The sequence below is a fragment of the Thermobia domestica genome, chromosome 4 (assembly GCF_964235325.1).
Source record: "Thermobia domestica chromosome 4, izTheDome1.hap1.1, whole genome shotgun sequence".
NCBI classification, from domain to species: Eukaryota; Metazoa; Arthropoda; class Insecta; order Zygentoma; family Lepismatidae; genus Thermobia; species Thermobia domestica.
In genome coordinates this window covers 150295103-150306407 of record NC_137457.1, presented here as the reverse complement: position 1 = coordinate 150306407, position 11305 = coordinate 150295103, and positions in this window count along the sequence as shown.

Sequence of the window (11305 nt, the reverse complement as noted above, 5' to 3'; positions counted from 1 at the left end):
ACACGAGTCATTTCTGGATATAAGAATTATTTCTCCAATAAATCTGGTTGTGGTGGGCCTTTTCGTAATAGTAGGTGAATCACAGAAGAAAACCGAAGTCCATCATAAATTTTGGGTCACTTTTCTCTATTCGAATCTCCATGATTGGTCTAGAGTGAAACGAACATTTTCTCAAGTACAGTGGTTGTAAGAATGATATCCAATCTCGAATCATGAAGCTGTCAAATTCAGTTACTTATTATGGTGTAGTTTTCACTCTTCTGCCTTTCATCACATTATTCCAATACTCTGCTATTTCGGCTTTTGATTTTATGTTCACCAGTCCCATGTTCTTATCACGTTCAAGGTAGGAATAACACGAACTGGAAATTTTAGTTTAATGGATATGAACCTCTGCCTTTCTTGTGCAATGTAATGAAGGCATCGGAATACAATACAATCCTTATTCTGAAAACTGCAAGAGCTACAGAAGAGCTCAAGATGATGGATGTTGGGTGATATTTGTATTACTAATTTTTAAAGAAATAGATTGTTGAAACTATATGTAGATGTATCACCAATCAACACTGGAACATAAACAGTTGAATATTATTGACAAAAGAAACAATAAATAAAAGTAAAATGAATGTCCCTTTTCTTCCACTGTAAGTAATGACGATACTTCTTCCATTTTAGAACTGGTATAGCAAGCTAACCGTAAACCTTTTCCACATTATTGATATATTTATCTATATTTTATAAAATTCGACCAGAAGTGGACATCGCCCAATATTTCTGGACTCTTCAAATGTTAATTAGACGGTTGCTATCTTTTATTTAATCGAGTTTTTTTATAAAATAACATTTTTTCTTGTTTCGAAATTTCCCAGCTGTGAACAAAGTGTTTTGAAAAATTCATGACCTTCGTTGATAGTCGAGAATCGGAACACTTGGGTTTTAATTTTGGTACATGTGACATTATTAATTTTCTCTTAGTTTTCATGTAAAGATTTGTAATAGCGGGTCATGTCACTTCGCTCTGTCTGCAGGATGCTAGGTGGGATGATCTTTTACATTGTCCACCCATATTAAAAGTGCAGGAAACCTTTGTATTCCATAAATTTTCTGAGAGTTCTTCGGTTTCCTAAAGGAGACAACTGGACCAGAAAGTAGGTGATTCTCATAATTGACGACACAATCACGGGCACTCGTATGCATCAGCCTGTATTCATCAGCATAGAACTATACTGAAAGCAGGATATTTGAGCCTACAACGGCACAGAGCCATCGACATGTTTCATTGTTGACATTGTGCTAAAGCGTCATGGTCCATTATGAAGGCCATGTCATATTCATGTCATGTAACTTGGCAGACTGTGATTGTCTACGCCGGATGAGGAAGGTGCTAATTATGTTTCCCCATTATTTGCGCCGCAGTCACACGAGGACTCTGAGTGACAATCGCCGCAATGCCAGGCGGTTTATTCCACCTACTGTTTCACTTCGCTTATGAGAATTTGCCGTCAGCTTTGTAGGTTGTAATCACTTTGGCCCCTGTCCTTTGCGGCACACCTAACAGACCTGCAATTTTTATCGCGCTTGCAGAACTGGACGAAGAAACAATTTTCCTTCCTTAAAAACTAAATAGAGCGCCATTTTACACTATCACTGTTTGCTCAGCTCATTGTCCATTCCCGTTCTACTACTCCTCACGCAGTGCGAAGTTGGCCATCCAGTTATCTGACGTGTTCCCTGCTCCATGTGTTAAACAGGTAAGCATTGGTTGATCTGGTAGAACAAAAGTTTCTACGTTGGGTATATGGGCATTGAGTGGAAGTGTATTTAGTGAATTTGTTGATAGCCCACAGAAATTACAATTTTAATTTCGAATACTCTTAGAAAGGCTTACTGCATTTCTGCTTTCATATTCCCTAGTGGCTACATGGTTAGCATGGGCGCGTTAAGTGCGTGAAACCCGTGTACGATTTCTGTTGGGAGCTCATGTTGTTAGAATTCCGCATTAAACTGTATTTCACATTTCCTATAGTATCGGTGCTGTACAGGATGCTAAGCCCTGAACCAATCAACAACTCTTCCGTAAGGATCTGAAGAAACTGATGAATATGATGCAGATATGTAAAGAAAGAAATGAAAAGCTGAAGACAAAAGCTACCGAAGATGGAGTAAGTTTGAGCGTAAACAATGAAAAGGTTTCAAGTGCTCTAATTGAATTTTGTTTTGTGTATTCAGAAAAGAAACTACCCTGATGATTTGCATGCAAGGTAAAACAGACAGGAAATACAGAAAGAGAAAAAGGGGGCATAATAATAATAAATATTACCATGTAGACACCAGATTCTGCTCGAGAGAGAAGTCATGTCCGTAAAAATTAAGTTTTTATTCCATCAAATGAAAGACGAAATGTTGTTTACTGTTCTTACTTTTGTTCTCAACAGTTAGAATCCGAGAAAATTTTACGTCTGTTTGTTTGAAGCATTACCACTTTAGTTTTTACTCTCATAATTTACCTTAGGAGCCGCTTTTGGTAGACACCCTTGACATAATGTACTCGTATTCTGATAGTTGAACAACTCTAATATACATAGTACACTAGATAATGAATATGCTGAAATTCACAGGTTTTCTTTACTTTTTCGATTATCCATCTTCGGGTTATAAACATAAATATACCTCGGTCCTGTCTTCTTACAAAACGTCATTTGTATGCTTTGTAGCACTCCAATTTAAAAAATATACAAATGTGCTTTTTCTACTATTGCAGATAAATACCTGGAATCAAAGAGGTTAAATAGAAAGTATCGAAATACTGCGAAACATGAACATATTGAAGTATCAAAAGAATCAAAGAATTGTAATATGGCAATACTGAAAAATAAAGAAATATTGAAAAATATTAAAATATCGAAATATTAAAGAACATCGAACTTATAATTTTTTTATATTTGAAAATATCGATCGATCGATATACCGAAATATCGCACAGCTGTAGGTGGGACCGGGAACCTAGGATTTTCCTTTAACCATTGTTCCTCTTCGAAAATGTGGTTTCCCACTAATCTTGTAGAATTTCATTACTTTGACCGTCACCTAAATGTTCATCTCGCCACACTGAGCCCAATTAGCACTTTCACCACGCTTACATCACATAGCCGAACATTAAAAATTTGGCCTGGAAATTAGAGTTTACTTATTTTACTATATAACCACTTAGTCGATAAAAGCACACTACAATTCTACTGAGCATCATAGAATAACGAGTTAGCCCTAACACCCCCGCCAATAATCACGGGCTGCGGTCGCTGCCTATCCTTTGCCAATCCAGATATCTTACGTGTTTCCGACTCCATATGTTTGAATTAATGTAATGAATATGTATACTACATATTGGTAAACTACAATTGTGAGTTTTTTATATGTTAAAGGTTAAAATAAATATTTACCGAATTATTATGTTGAAACTAACGGGTTTTATTTGACAAAAGAAGGAAATGAACTAGTGTGAAAGTTGGAACGTATTTTATGCAGATATATATGAATCTGTAATTTGCAAATGGGCTTGCAAATCTTCAATCTAAGACTATTCTAATGTACCTCTAAGCATGCATTTCTTTCGCTCTTGTTCAAATGGAATAATCGATCTCAGACCTTGTTATATGGAGCTACAGAGAGACGAACTACGTACGCAGATAAAAACTATAATTGTGTCCCGATAAGATCATGCGCAGTGTATATGTTTTACACTAGCCTCTCTTCAAATCTTTTATCACAATCTTTGCTTCTGTTAGCATCGTTTCTAGAAGCACGAGTTGTAAATATATGCATATACTTTTTTCCAATTGTGAGCAACACCTCAACTGATTTCAACCCATTTTCTGCTCTTTAATTATGTCATGTGATAGGCAGGCTACTGGGAGTTGACGCGACTGCACAAACAAAAATCTCAAGGTTGTATCGGTACCAACAACTACTGTGCAAATTTACTTGTGTGTTTATTCTCCCGCACGACTCACCTCCTGTTTCCACTCCCCTTACGTTTCTCCATCCCGTAAGCAGGCCAGTACCACCAGAAGTGGTGTGCGTCATATTTACAGAACGTTTCTTGGTTAAAGTTTGTGACCACCAGGAGGCAGCTAATTCGGCAGAGCGTATACACTGTTTACACAGATTATCACATTTCTCTTTAATTACTGGGACCTTCCCGAAATTCGGCCAGGAGGCCGAGGGGGTCGCCACGAATCCCATGTAGGCTTAAAAATTGTTGGCACTGGAAAATGTGCCAACATTGTTTCCGGTCCCAACTGGTAAGGTGTTAAACCGTATGCAGGTACCAACAAGGATAGGAATGCGGGAACACACACACACACACTAAATTTGTTACTTTTCTTCCTCATAATTTGGGTTTTGCACTTACATGACAATGTTCTCACGGTCTATGTCGCCACAATCCAAAGCCACTCAAGAGTAATGATCTCAACGACTTCAACTTTAATTTCAAGTATTCTCTTAAGCTGTTTCTTTATTTTCATTTCACCTTCTTTCTTTCTCGAGCCTGCTTGTACAGGCAAAACATTACTATTTAATTACCATAAATCTTATACTAGTTACTTCAGTGTAATAGTATCCTTACAACAAGATATACATACAAAGATTCGTTCATCAAGGAAGATGTAGCGAGTAACCACACACCAACTTATTGCCTTTTCACCCTTCATTTGGTTCTTTAGCTCCCACTTTAATGTTCCCCCGGTCATCCATTCATGAAATGGTTCTCACTAATTTCTGTTACAATCCCACGTCTCTCAAATGCAATGATCCCAATGACGTCTTTTTTAAAGCAATGTCTTCTCTTAAATAATTATTTTCTTAACGTATAATAATTTCTTATTTTTCTACAAAATCGACTTGTGCTGAAACATTTCCTAACTAATGCAGTCTGTGTGTTTTACAATTTTGATTATATCGTCCTAAAGTAGACTGATAAAGGGCATTCACTGTTAGAAATGGTTTCATGTTCTGAATATCATGCTAAGTGTCCTAGATGCCATACTGCATCATCATTAGTAGACTTTTCGTGATTATGATTAGAATTTAGGAGCAGATAAAATCATAGCCATGCTGCACTGCGTGTGAAAAAAAATAAAGCAAGTGTCTGTTGCAAATGCCTCGTTATATAATGTAATGAATATTTCTAGTTAATACTTTTTTTACATTTCTCTATTGTTATATCCTTACTACATATTTTAATTTAACCGTACTTCAACGCCATTCTGAAATAATGACTTTGATGGCCTTAAGGTAGAAGGTTTTCAAAGGTTATTTTCATTTACGTTTCACAGTATTCTTTGGCTTTCCCACTTCAATTAAAATATCCCCACTAAGAAGATATTTTTCACATAAATGGAACCACCAGCGTTCCTTCTTGAGAATGATCTCACCGTCTTCCCTGCTTGAGAATGTTCCCGCCGAAGATGTCAATGTTCCTACGATTTTTCCCAAGCAAACGATTCCTGACTAGGCTGGCTATAGCGTCCCACAAATACTCTAAAATTACTATGGATGGGGAAAATGATAGTTAATAAATTTTTTGCAGCTTCTCAGGCCCTCACGAGTAACTCTAGTATTCTAATAAAACCAGATTAATTCAATTTCAATTTGTCTTTACCTTGCACTTTTTAGGTTAACTTATCTTGTCCTCCCTGGTTAGGAATAGCGTACTACTGAACCATACGGCGACCAAACGACAAAAACTACCTCACACTTCGAACCTCACGTAGTTAATCGAAGAAATAAAGGGTTGCAAGTGGGCAACCTAGGACCTAATCCACATATAAAAGGGGAAGTTGGTTTTGTGTTAAATTTAAATACATAATACATGAACTGTTGAAGATATTATTTTAAAGCTGCCAAGAGAACCTCGTATCCCATTAGAACTTAGATAGAGAAACAGAAGTATTCAAACCATATCAAGATTCAAACGATGATGAAGAAATTTGGAAAAGAGTTTATTACTTTGTTATCGGCCACCAAGCCCATCTATCGCATTTAATCAAGATGAGAAATGCAGTGTAAATTTTGAAGTTAATTGACCAAGCCTCGTATATAAAACGAAGTTCTTGAAGCTCTTCTCTCATACGTTTGGTATGCCTATTTATATGTTAGTGCATTTAGCTTCAATCCTACGACCATATATGGTTAAGAAGCGTGAAGTCTCATGTGACGTCTGCATTCTTTGTGACGGCGCCAGGTTTGTGACCCTTCGGGGAACTTTCCTGCCGCCCAAGCATTGCTGTATGTAAAAGGAGGTTGCACAAATCGAAGTTACTCTTAGTTTTATTTTATATTTTTGTGCGAAGAGAACTTCCCTGCTTGTGTTGAGTATTTGAAGCTTAAATTCGTATTTGAAAACTACACTATATATATATATATATATATACTCTAACACTAACGTGTGCTTTTAGTTAACTTTGATCTTTGTTAAATGTTGTGCGCAGTGATAGTTACAGTAGTTCCTTAATTCGGAGGCCCGTGTAAGCCTCCGAATCCTGTATAATTTGTCGTTGACTGATGGATCTAGCAGTGAAAATAAATAGAGAAATCAGGATCATCATTTGTGGACCCTTCTATGTACCCCTGCATTTAATGGAGACTTGACACCACGACGACCCTAGCACAGTTTGACCAGTCGAAGACTATCGTGAGTATAGCACAATCTAAACAATTAATCATGCTAGCAAGTCACCATAAATGCAAATGGTAAACGGCCGTAAATGTCATAGGGAGAAAGTTGTTTGTTTGTGAGTTGGATGTTAATTAAAATGTAGTATAATTCATATTGATTATCATTACATGTGCTATGCATTACAAACCGAATTCTTATTCATTTGTTCACTTTATTAGTTTTAGCTTGATATCCATGTTTAATTGAGATACAATTACATATATCTATATATCCAATCATTTACATTTTTACAGTCTTTATATTCTTCTCCGCCCCATCCCAGATCCGGTTGCTATAAGATGTAAGTATTGGACGACATGCGATTCGTCGTGGCGCAGCTTGGAAAACGAAATAGAGAATGAAAGACAAATTTTATCAAGAGGAAATGAAAAAAGTGAGTAACGTATTGATGTTTACAGAAAATTCTAACCACGATGAATACCACATCTTAACTTTCCACGCTATATTTTCTTCTTTCCGACTATGCAGACGCATACAATTTTTTTTAATGTCTAGTATTAAAAGAATTACAATAAAGAACCATTACCTACGTATGTTCGCTGGAATTGCTACTGGCAAACTGAAATAAACGGAAACGAAGACTTCTCGAAAATTGGCACTTTATTGAGCTGTTACTTCCCATTAGTATACAATGGAATGTAGTGCAATGGCAAGAGTAACTCCCAAGAAAACTAGAGTATTCCTTCGAGTCTTTTAATAAACGTTGAATGAAAAAAAATCAACGACAAAAAGTACAAGATTGTTACGATCAAAAGTAATAGTACATCGTTCAAATTAGAACACTTACAATTCGAAAGAAAGTTACACATGTGTGATTGATCTATTATCTATTAGCAGAGAATAAACAATCGGAAGAATTTAAGTAAAAAAGTTTCACGTTTCATAGTGTATCATCTACGATAATGGTAACGGTTGAACGGGTTCCTGTCCAATTTAAGAGTATGTGAAAGTGGGAAAAATAATTTTGATCCAGATTAGGTTTATAACGCCTATGTCTTAAGATGGTCAAACTGCAAACGTGATATATAAAGAAAGAGTATACAAGGGACTCTTCACATTACAACAGTGATTCCCACAAATTATGTGAATATATTTTGGTCGAAAGTAAGTTGCATTAAATTATCTCCTCCTGGTAATACGTAATTTTGTAGAAGATAATAATGCCGTGCATCTTCTACGTATAAGTGTTTCGTAAATTTGTGATTGGTTATGATGTTTAGATGTGTGGGGATATAGCCGTTTCAACATGTGAAGGTTTTGTCGATTTGTTTGGACATTGAGTCAATCATTATGCTAGATGTTTCACAGACCTACTTATGTATGGATTTTGGCTATTTTATAGTACAAGGATAGCTTCTGAGTGTTTTGAAAATTTTTGCATGTGAAATTTACTACAAAGATAAAAATGATTGTTTAGAACTTGAGTAGTGTTTCTCAATTTTGGTGAGAGTATTTTATTTATGTGAATGTCTGATTTCTTCAGTAATTTTTGCCTTATTTTGCTGTGTGGTGTCGCTCATGTGAGTACTGTTGTTATGAGTAACCGTTTCGTCTATTTGTGTGGGGTATGACTAAATCTATGGGCGTTTATAGTGGGCGTTTATACTGTTTATAGTGGGCGTTTCTTTAGTATGGATTTGGGAGACTGGTCCATCTTTATGTTCGTTATAGCCGTTCGTATAAGATTATTGACGTATTTGGGAAGAAGTAATTACATTTTTATATCGTATTTCATTTGAATTCTTTTATAATAGTAGTTCCATACGAGTAACATTAGATAGATATTTGGGATCGTTAAGATGGACTTAGAAAGTATATTTCTATATAATATAATACTTTTGTATAATACTTCTAAACATCATGCATATTATCATTTCTGTATACAAAACAGAAAAGGGAGAACATTTGGTGCCTAAGGATGTGTGCATTAAGAAATATAATAATTTGTTGTATGTTAATCACAGTAATCAACAATCTGACTTCAATTATGGACACTATTTTGAAAATTAAATTACAGTGGCCTGGAACTACTTTCAGATCGTGCTTAAAATATCATCCGGATACTAACGTATGAAGTATGATATGTGCCAAACACTTTCATCGTATTCTGCTAGTTATGCAATACGTTATATAGAAGGTAGCAACGGTAGGAATGCTGATTAGTAAGAGTAGATAATATGTTAAATAAAGTTTTTTTTTCGATTGGCATGCTATTTCGTCGTCACTATTGTCACGAGTATTTACAATACTATGTTTCTTAAACTAAAACAACGGAAATAGCACGCATTGCACTTACCTTCAATTGAATCTGAAATCAGAAACCGAAGCATTAATTACAATTCAGTATTGTAGATTTAATAAGACTGGGAGTCCACTAATAAGTTGAATCCCGGATTTGTATATTTTTTCTTCTTAGTAACTAGATATTATGAAACCGCCACCATAGAGTTGGATTATGGTTATGGAACGTGGTGAAACATATTACAGTTATTTTTCGATTTCAGACAAATTGTAAGGTATGCAAATGATCTTATTTATTCATAAAACGTATTTTACTTTGTGATATAATACAGAGTCCGTGCATGCAATGTAGCAAACGAACAGCTTACGTTCAGATTCGAAACTTGTTATATGGTTTTCGGGTGATTAATGGACCATATTTCACCACCTGGTTGTCATCTGTATTTGTCTAGGAAGCATCCATCTTGGATCCAACTTTGGCATTTTAAATGGGAATGGTTGTATGTGGGGTACCATTTGACACAAGTATATCTAAGGGAAACTGAAGTGTTTGAGAACAAGATCCTGAGACGAATATTCGGACCCAAGAGGAACGGGTATGGGGAATGGCGGAAACTTCATAACGAGAAACTACATAATTTACATCGTTTACCCAACATTGTTAGAGTCATCAAGTCTAGTAGGCTTAGGTGGGTGGGTCATGTAGCTAGAATGGAAGAAAGTAGAAACGCTTTCAAAGTCTTGACTGGAAGACCAATCGGAAAACGACCATTAGGAAAACTTGGAGCAGATGGGAGGACAATATTAAAATTTATCTCACAGAGATTGGAATACAATGTGGAAACTCGATGCAGTTAGCTAAGGATAGAAGCCATTTGAGAGCTTTTGTGATCACGGTATTGAACCTCCGTGTTCCATAGGCCATAGAGTTAATTAGTTAGTTAGTTATATCTAAGGGAAACTGTGGTGCAGTTCATTTTCTCCTACCGTTATTGGTTAAGATGATATTGCGTCACAAAGGGTGAAAACGTTTCACTACATTATGCTTCTCTCTGTTGTTCCAGGTGATGTAAGATGCCACAAAAAGTTCCCAGACTGAATAGAGCTCTTAGATAAAAGTGGTGAACGATCTGCCACGATGTGTGTGGCTGAATTTTATGCATCCGACCCAGGAAGGGAAAACATCTCACACGTGTAAGTGTTCAAGTTGTTGAAGAAGTTCCATTCGATGGGCTCAGTGCACGACGAGTGTTGGTCTGGAAGCCCACGGTCTGCTACTGCCGACGACAAGGCGACACAAGCGCAAAGCCCGAATCACACTTCTCGTTATGTTGCATACATAACCTGAATCAGCGATCAGTACTACGGGTGCTTCATATAAACAAGTGACACCCGTACAGGCTGCAATTCCAGCAGCGAATAACACAGAATGATCCAGACAGGTTAGCGTACTTTGCTGAATAGGCATAGGAAGGTGTGAGGAAGATATCATGTTCCCACAGCGTGTTCTTCTCAGTGATGAAGCATAATACACGCAGAGGTCATCAGTAAACAAAATCGCAGATACTCGAGTTACACAAACCCAGATTGGCGCCAAGACAGTAAAGAGGTGAGTGAGGGAAAGTAACGCTGTGGTGTCGTACGAACATTACGTACCCTACTTCATCCACGGCAGACAGACTTCTGAGAAATATCCTATTCCGGTCGAGACTGATGTGTTTCCTGCTGTCATGAATAAGGACTGTGATTTCCTCTCTTTTTTCAGCAAGACGAACTGCACCTCACTGTGGGTTATCTTAACGCCAATGGATCGTTAGGATTTCCAGAACACTGGATAGTGCAACGGGGACCGATAGAATGGCCACCAGATTCCCAGATATTCTGCCTCTAAACTTCTTTGTCTAGGCCCATCTGAAGTACCTAATTTATGAAGAACCCATGCGTGACATTGACCATCTGAAACAGCGAATTCCGCAATATTATGAAACCTTCGACCCGGATATGCTGTTGCGAGTCCATGAAGATTGGCAGTGTTTCTTCCTTGCAGTGTTTCTTCCTCTGGAACGACAGCACATTAAGTACATGCTCTAATATTATGTTTTGACCCTGTTTGACGCAGTAACTTCTAACTAACATCAGTAGGTGAAAATGAACTATATAACATTTTGCCAGCGGCATGTGAGGTATCATTCGACACGGAATTAATGTATATTAGGTTAGACGACACAGTGACGATAATCTGCGCTATTTAGTAAAGCAAATATATCTACTTCATAAAGCGCTGAAGCAAATCTTGTTCTTTTCTAATGCATATCACATTCTTTG